This window comes from Perna viridis, chromosome 3 (assembly GCF_037379345.1).
Source record: "Perna viridis isolate PV_CMFRI_1.1 ecotype Kerala chromosome 3, ASM3737934v1, whole genome shotgun sequence".
Taxonomy (NCBI): Eukaryota; Metazoa; Mollusca; class Bivalvia; order Mytilida; family Mytilidae; genus Perna; species Perna viridis.
The window spans coordinates 33313435-33322324 of NC_142447.1; positions in this window are offsets into that span (position 1 = coordinate 33313435).

Genomic DNA, 8890 nt, shown 5'->3' on the forward strand with positions numbered 1-8890 from the left:
CCACCACTCTATATATCAATGAATATGAAAGTTTTACTAAACTAAATAAATAATATGACATTTTCACTCTGGTGGGTTTGTTGTCTCTTTGACATATTCACCATACCTATTCTGGTTATTAACATCGACTACATTAGACCAGTAATAATGATTAATTACAACATGGTGCAAAAAAGGAGGGTGATGTAACTCGACATCACATCTGTGTTGTATAACATTATCACAGGGATTTCAACTAAAGTGCAGAGAGACTTGTAAGGAAGTAAAACAAACAGGAAAAAACAGATATTACTTCAGTATTCAAGTTGCATTTCTTTACCCTCGACCACAATACCACCATCAAAATCAATAACTTATTATTAGGACTGAGAAACATTTACTCATCTAGTTTGTATCACACTGTTTTTGAGGCTTCTGATTGATCGGAGTTAATGTGCATTACAGATAGGCCTGAATTATTTGCCCAACTTGAATGTTACCAGTTCACAAGATAATCACTTTGCGCACATGTTGTGTATTTATAAACATAGCAAGAAACACCAACTCGTGAATCTTTGGGATTAACCTACACAAAAAACGTATCATATAGCCTTGATTCACCAGACATACAATTCCTTCTTCATGTATACTGATGGAAAACCGTGCATATCACTTCACGAAATCTTGTCACCACGGCTATGTAGAAGTACCAGAATGTGAACTTAAATATTCAAAGAAAAAAAAGTAAAAAAAAGCCAGAAAATAGTTTCCGAAGACCCAAGAAATATTCTATCAAGAATTAAAATACCAAACTCTTAGCCCTCGGAAATAAATATTAAGAATTTAAAATGCTTGGTGCTTGCAGGGAATAGAGTTATCAGTATGCAGTTCAGGAAGACAAAGCCACCGACAATGTTGTTTAAGCTCACGAGAAAAATAACAGAATGGATATGATCAATTAAGATGACATGAAAAGAAATCTTGCAACAAATACATTGTACGGAATGGTTGTCTTGGTAGTATTTTGTATAGCATATTATGATTAAGTTGTGATCAAATTATGCCATCTGAATATTTTCAATAATGCTATTTTGGGTGGACGTCTGAACAGGAAAAAGGGTTGTTGAATGTTTACTTTCCAAGACAAATACAAACAGTTCTTTCTTTTCTGCTTCGGTGTAGCTAAATATTAGTTTTTAGTTAGATCTAAAGTTATATTTACACATGTTAATGTTTCGTTTGTACAAATGTCTTTTATCAGTTTAATCATGAAAGAAGTAAAGATAGCAGGGGATCTTTGTTGACACTTGGGTCCGAAATTCACAACTGGGTAATCATTGTGGAAAAGATAGCGAGTTTCCGTGAGGAACACAAGTAAACACAATTAATTAATTTGCTTTGGAGTTAATAACTAATTTTACTCTGTTACATAGAAATTGAGATATTTCGTTAGTTGACCATCGATAAAATTTATTTTGTTCAAAGGTTATTAATTTTAGTATCAAAGACTTGGATTAAAGTTATTTAAACACAGTTTGTGAAATTTTGCTAATGTTTCTTATGTAAAGAGTGTCCAAGTAAATACAGCTGAAAACAAATATTTACACAAGGTTTGGAAGTTTTTATCACTAATTGTATAACAAATAGCTTAGGACATATCGTTGTCAAACAAGGCCAACGCAGAGACGTAATTTTCCAGACGTTGCATTCATTTCCGCTATAGTAAGCTACTTACGTCGCTATTTCAATAGTGTAAGGACCCTTTATCAGGACTGAAGGGCTATTTATTGCTAGTTTATTGTTAGATTAATAAATATCCCCAGCTTTCATGTCATATATCATAAATGATTCACAATTGTTTGCCTAGAATGTCAATGATAATATTAAAATTTTAGATTATCCAACATTTTAAAAAAATCTGGTTTTTGACATTCATTTGGGAGAGAGTGTTGTTAGTAGGTCACTCAAGTCACTCATTCTTATCAAAGGATTTATAATGGAAATGAAATACCTCACTTTTCCTGATTTTATTTGATTTTCTACCTAAAGGACGAAAAACGGGAAGAGAAAACGAAATAGCAATGGATTTTCAACCATGAAGTTTCAAATTGGCTTAAATTGTGACCAGTAACCACTATATCTGCTTCTTTAGGTCGGTCATGTCCATTTGTACACAGTGAATCTAATCGGTGCTATTAGGTACAAAAAATATTTAAATTTCTCATGTTTCGAAGCACTAATGCATAAGATCGTTAATTTAAAGGTGTTGTGCAAACATAACTATAAATGCAGTATTTGATAGCAAAGTTCGATTGCCTAAGTCAATATTAACAGATCGGGGAATAAATTGATCGTCTATTTAATCAGCAGATGACAGTCACTAATAACGATGTCAAGTTCAAAGTCTGGAAAAAATAAATATTTACCCGAACAATATACATGTTATTGGATAAAAGTTTGTCATTATAGAAAATTATACAATGGTGTTAGTTCACAGAGAATCCAACTCTGTGTAAAATTGAGACGGAGAATGCACTTATTTTTATTCTGCAACTTCAATCAGAGGCTTTTAAAAAGAACTGAGTCATAAATATTACTTTCATAGCCTGCAGATATTCACAGCATTTCTTGATATCTTGCTTTCTCAGAGGAATATTGACAGACGTCGATACGTCGACAGCAGCCAATGAAATCGAAGTAGAGCCCGTAACCGGTCATTTGGCGTTCTTTTATCAATTCCCTGACACTGCCATACCGCTGAGGCGCGAACCAATCAAATACACCTTCAACGATGGCATTCATCTACAAAGTAAATCAAATATCGCATGCATAATATGGATCATTAGACCTGATGAACGCAAATATTGTATTTCACATCCGCCTGCCGCTAGCAGACGATCAATAAGCCTGTACACAAAGGAGTTAGAAACGTTAATCTAATTTTCGCCACATGAGATAGGACTCCTAATTAGAGACAGACATCAAGTTGCTATAATTTATTTTTCGTTACTTTCCTATGAACTGTGAAAACAAACGTTGACCTTTCATTATTGGGGTTTAATTATAACAGTCATATTATAAGAGCAAAATGTTAGTTACATAACTATATAATTTTCACCATAGACCTGAATGCACGTATTAGAACCTATTTTTAAGTCCTGAATATAGTATCAACACAACACACAAAGAATAAAATATCCTGTTACTTCAGCAGGTATCGAGAACACCGTCGATTGAAGTAGGTTATAATTCCAATCATCTGTTGTTTGCGAAACTTTACTATTTCTATCAACAAGACACTTCCCCGAACACCTGCTTCAAAGTTTTCTGTATTGGAAAACTGTTGTATTTTAACAATCATATTTAACAAATATGAAGTGATCTTAGACCATTTTTTTAAACCAGCAAAGAAGAAAAATTGTGATGTGGTACCACATATTCTACCTCATGCATTTCAAGGCGTCTTGTTAAAATATATAAAGCTGTGCAGGGAAATAGAAGACATTTATGGTTCATATAACATCATGCAGCAAATGCACATAAGATACTATGACAAAGCACCAAATACGTTGCGTGTGCGATATTAAACCTACCACGTGCAGACAGTGACAACCCAGAGAGCACCACGTGTATAAGAATACCTTTCTGTGTTATTTTTGAGTTATAGCGACGTTACGAGCCCCTTAAATTGCTACTTCTTTCTTCCAGAACTCAATTATTGCCCTACAAGATTAGCAAACATAATGGGACTTTAATGATTCATAATCATATTAGTTCATCTAGGCCAAAAGTTTTAGATAGTAAAAGATATAAAATAAACACTTTTTTGTCAAGAAAATAATTCAACTCCTCAACGAAGCAGGCCAATCTGGTTTTGCTCGCTCAGCGTGGACTAATCTTGAATAGTGTACCAATTGGCACTTGATCATGAGTCTAGCTGGAAACTGGAAACTGGAAGACCATTATCAACTTTTTTTTTCCGGGAATACAGACCTTCATATATATATATTTCAAGCAAAAATGGTGAAAAATCTATATAAAGCCAGTATTATAGCTTATGTAATGCACAAAATGGTAGGAAAATGTCTTTAATCGCAGAAGGAATTGATGTCACCTGAAACAGGTCAATACGATTCTTCTGTGCAATATTTGTTTTTGTACCATTGTACCACCAATATAGAGATCTCTGGCTTACAAAATGATCCGATTTCCGGTATTGATGTTCCAGAAGCTGTTTTATTTGATAAGAATAGATCAATGATTTTGACAATATATAATCAACAATTGCCATGGATGTAGTGATTCTGGTCATACTAAGAGGCATTGTATTACTTTAAAAAAAGTTGTAAACCATGTGTAGGTTATATAAAGATTTTATCACGGTATATATATGTAATTTCACATTAAGATATGAAACATATAGTATATTAGTAAAGTGATACACATTCATATGTTAGGTTTTTTTAAGCATTTACAAGATATGGGAAATATATATTTTGTAAAATAAATTCACAGAAGTGAAAGCAGCAGAATTCGTCTAGCACGTTTCTGGTATTTAATTTGTTCATCGTCAAATAAACATTCTAACTATTGACAAACTGAATCCTTTACAATTCACATCCCACATTACTAATGAATATAATTGAACACAGAGATACGAACCATGGTAATATCTCTTCTCTAGGAAACTTTGATGTGCATGAGCTATTACCATATTTTTTTTCTATCTTATCTCCATTTTTTCTCACTGCATTTCTAATCTTCTTATGTTCCCTGATGCATACGACTTGCTTCGTTTTCGATAAGAAATTAATGATGCCTTTAAGAAACCTTATCAAATAATCTTTGTCATTAAATCTTGTAAAATCGATACAAAGAAAATTGCAATAATTATAATTGTTCTCCAATAAATCCGGTATTCCAGTGAGTGATCAAATCATTGCCTTGGAAATATAAACGCATCCGACAGTCTTTAATATCAGCGGCGTATGTTGTCGTTTGTCAGTCTAAATGCAGCCATCATGATGAAAAAAAATCTTCATGAACTTAACTCGTTTACACTCACACGCAGACTCAAATGGGAGGAAACAAACGAAAGAACAAGAAATCTGCTTTAATATGATTGCATCATCACAAATTTTGAAAATGGGTAAGGGTAATGTAATCATAAAAATATAAAAATAAAACTACATACATGTAACAAGAGAACACTACGAGAGACCTTATCAAATATTCAAATGTTATTTTATAATACAAAAAAAAATAATGAAAATGTTCAATGAAAGATAACACCATGAAAGAAAGATACGGTACACAGGCTCTCAAGATGAACACAAAAAGGTGTATTTGAAGCGTTGACGTTTAGATTTGAGATCAACAACAATGGTCCATGTGGATGTAGCTTATCTATACAATGTGTATACATGTGGAGTACGGTCCCCGGGGAGCAGATCTAGTAAAAACCATATTAAACAATTGTTTCGGCAAGTTAATTCTAAAAAAACAAAAACAGAGGTGTTTACACATGGAATGTAGTAATGATATACAGCGCAGATAATTGTGTATGGTGGAGTCAAGCATGGGATGTTAGGGAAGGGATGACAAAGCAAGTGCAACTTTTACGTCACTCAGACATTTCGATTTTAAACCCATGAAAATATCATAGAATATTCGGATACCCAATGAAAATTTCCAATTTATTAAGGGCGGGAAGAACGTGCTTTTCTTGGTGGATTAGAATCGTCGTGTGTTTGCCAATCAAAAGTGATCGACAGTTTGCCCAGTGACAGATGTTTTATACCCGAGATAATCGTTTTATCGGTTGAGTTGGCCTGTTGTTGAGATAGGTATGTGTGTGTATCTGATATTGGCTAGATAAATAGTTGCGGTATCTTCGTGGAATTTTAGCTTTTGCTGATCAGATAACCCAGTGCAGGCGTAAATAACAAGAAAATTGTGGCATGCATCCAGGCAGTTCTTTGAGCGTTATTGTCTGGAGATCACTTCCCCTAAAACAAGAAGTCAATAAATATTCGCAGACATGGAAGGGTTCGAGATGCCAAAAGATGTGAAACTAAACTCCCCTGATGCACAATACAAAAACTTTGGCAAAGTTCCTAAAGAGCATCAAAATGTGTTTACCAGAGGCCTTTTAGTGTGAATTTAGTGTGAACTAAAATAGCGTTAATCTGTATTGAGGAGATCCTTTATTATTGTTAGTAAGATGGCTTTAGTCATAAACCACTTAACTACAACTACCTTTGTAAAATACAGTAATCCCCTCAGGATTTGTTTTCTCATGACGCCTGAATGCATATGTCAAGTAAAAGAGACAATTTCGAAAATGTATTACTGAGATAGGGGCTCTGTAATGAAGCGTTAGCAATCTTGGTGAATATCTAATAGCAATTTTCTGTAATAGCTATTGATTTTGTGGTCAGGATTGCCTTGGGCCAGATCGATTTCCCTGCACATTTCTAATTAAGTGAGACCTATAGATCTTCAAGTACATGGAAAATGTTGTTACAGGCAAAACTATCAATTATGACATTCTTTTAACGTTTATGTCTTGGAAGAATGATTAAAAAAAAAATCACTGGATCGTTACAAATGCCGCGAGGCGATACGATATGGAGAAGTCTTATCTGATGGAATTTTCATTGGACAGGCCGAACACAGTGAGATCCGTCAGTCATCGGTTTGCGATCACCACCCTATATTCATAATTACCTGTCAAAAAATGATTGACAAAACAAACCACGTGGCCCATCGCCCTATGTTAGGGACTAAATTAGTTACTTATGCATTTTTTCACGATCGAGTTTAAAATATTACTTTGGAATATAATAAATTATTTGCAACGAATATTGATCATTAATTTGCTTTAGTGCTGACTAAAAATAAGAACTAACGTACTTTGTTATTACGATTTTTTTTTTCAAGCAAAAGCTTATTTGAAAAGAATAATAACTTCTTTGCTTGTAATTATAATAAGTTTTAACGAAAAGTGATTGACCAGTAACTCACCATTCGTCTCACTAAATGCAAGGAATATGTTAAAATATGCTTCCCTCATTAAATATCATCCTACGAACATCGTCCAAAAATAAAGAAAGCATCACGAAGTGACTTCAGCATATTTGTGAACATATAGGAACTTTACAGTTGGAATGACAGAATATAACTGAAAGTGAACATTTTCTTGTCATTGAACGAGGGTTCGTAGAAGCTCTCGTCTGCATACGGGATTCCGAATACTTAAAGTTATCTATAGGACCTGGGACACACTTTTGTCTGTAAAGGATATAATGGTTAATTTGATTACTGACTATGATTTCTCAATAAAGCTTGGATTAACATTGCACTATCTTCGTACAATCTAAGTTGAAAACGAACTGTACTCCATGCCACATACGACCGATTGTGTATAAGTGAGCAAAACGTTTAATAAATCAAGGTTACAAAAGCGCTTTATACCATGTCGATAACATCAGAGAAGGCAAACAAAGGCAAGCATGTCAGATGTGGCGTGTATTGGAAAAGTAAGCCGATCTGTAACTCAGCACTTCAACCAGCAATTATTTGATTTGAATTTTCTTGAACTTAATTATCCACAAGATAACATAACACCAAGGACATTAAAGTTAAAAGAAAAAGAAAACCCAATTATTGTTTTAAAAGAAAGCTACTAGCCTAAAGTTCTACTTCATCTTGACCAAGTAGGTCAGCTTTTTTCTATACTATTCTATCACTAGTACAGTCACAAACGAAGAAGAAAGTCACGTAAAGGTGGAAATAGATAAGCAACTTGACTGGCAATTGTGGCTCGAAGGTTAGAGAGTATTATCCGGAACACTATTATCCTAACTCATGATTTGCCTGCATCGAGATCATAAAGACAATGGAACTTTGCTTGAATCTAAATGCTTAAGTGCTATAAATCTGAAAATTTTACTTAATTTCTGTCATCGAGCCATCAGCATTGATTTTTTTATGGAAGTAGAATATGTCACCAACGTGCGCAAATGAATCTGTTTATTACATACTTTATTGTGATTGCGGAAGGCGGTAATGTTTCCCGCCAGTTTTGACTAGGAGAGGAAGCCATTCGCACGCCATGGAATCACGAATTAGGCCAACTTTACGGCATTATTTTCACCGAGAAGACTATACAAGCAAAAATAGAGATTTTTGATTCTTAGAATAAAAAAAACAGAGGTATACTTGGTCAATCAAGATGTATAGGACGGCAGAACAGGTTTCTGTGTTCAGTACAATAGTGAGAGTTGAAAATTAAAAACAGTAAAAAATTATTGACTTAAACGATGTGATACAAAAACATCATTGATTCATCGATATACCAACCATATCATTTGTGCTACTGAATTAAACATTAGTTGATTTTTTATAAATTGTTGGCATTGAGTTCAGCGTTCCTTTGGTCGCTGAAGCCTTGAGAATAATTTTAAAGGAGTTATAGAGAAATCCTATATAGAACAGAATAATTATCATTTTATTGCAAAATGTTCATCAATAATGGGAAGTAGGTCCGTATCCGAACCATTAATCCTTCACATGATAGTGGTTGAATGTGGGATTAATAACGCTTACTGAACAACTTTATTAATTCTTCCACCGATAAGTCATTATCTCTTCAAGCGAAGCGGAGTATGTATCCACAAAATAGATTTTATTGGGTCGTTTCGCGTGATCAGAAGTAAATTGGTCAATTGGAAGAGAAACATCAAAATGCTAGCTTGACGCTCCGTGCAATTTTGTACAAGTAACAACTGGGATTAATCACAAATCCTCAAAATTCGACATATTAATTACTATTGAGGCAACCCTATTTATTGACGTGACGGAAATTTCTCCAGGTGAAGCAGATGGGAAAACAAGAAAAGCCACTCTT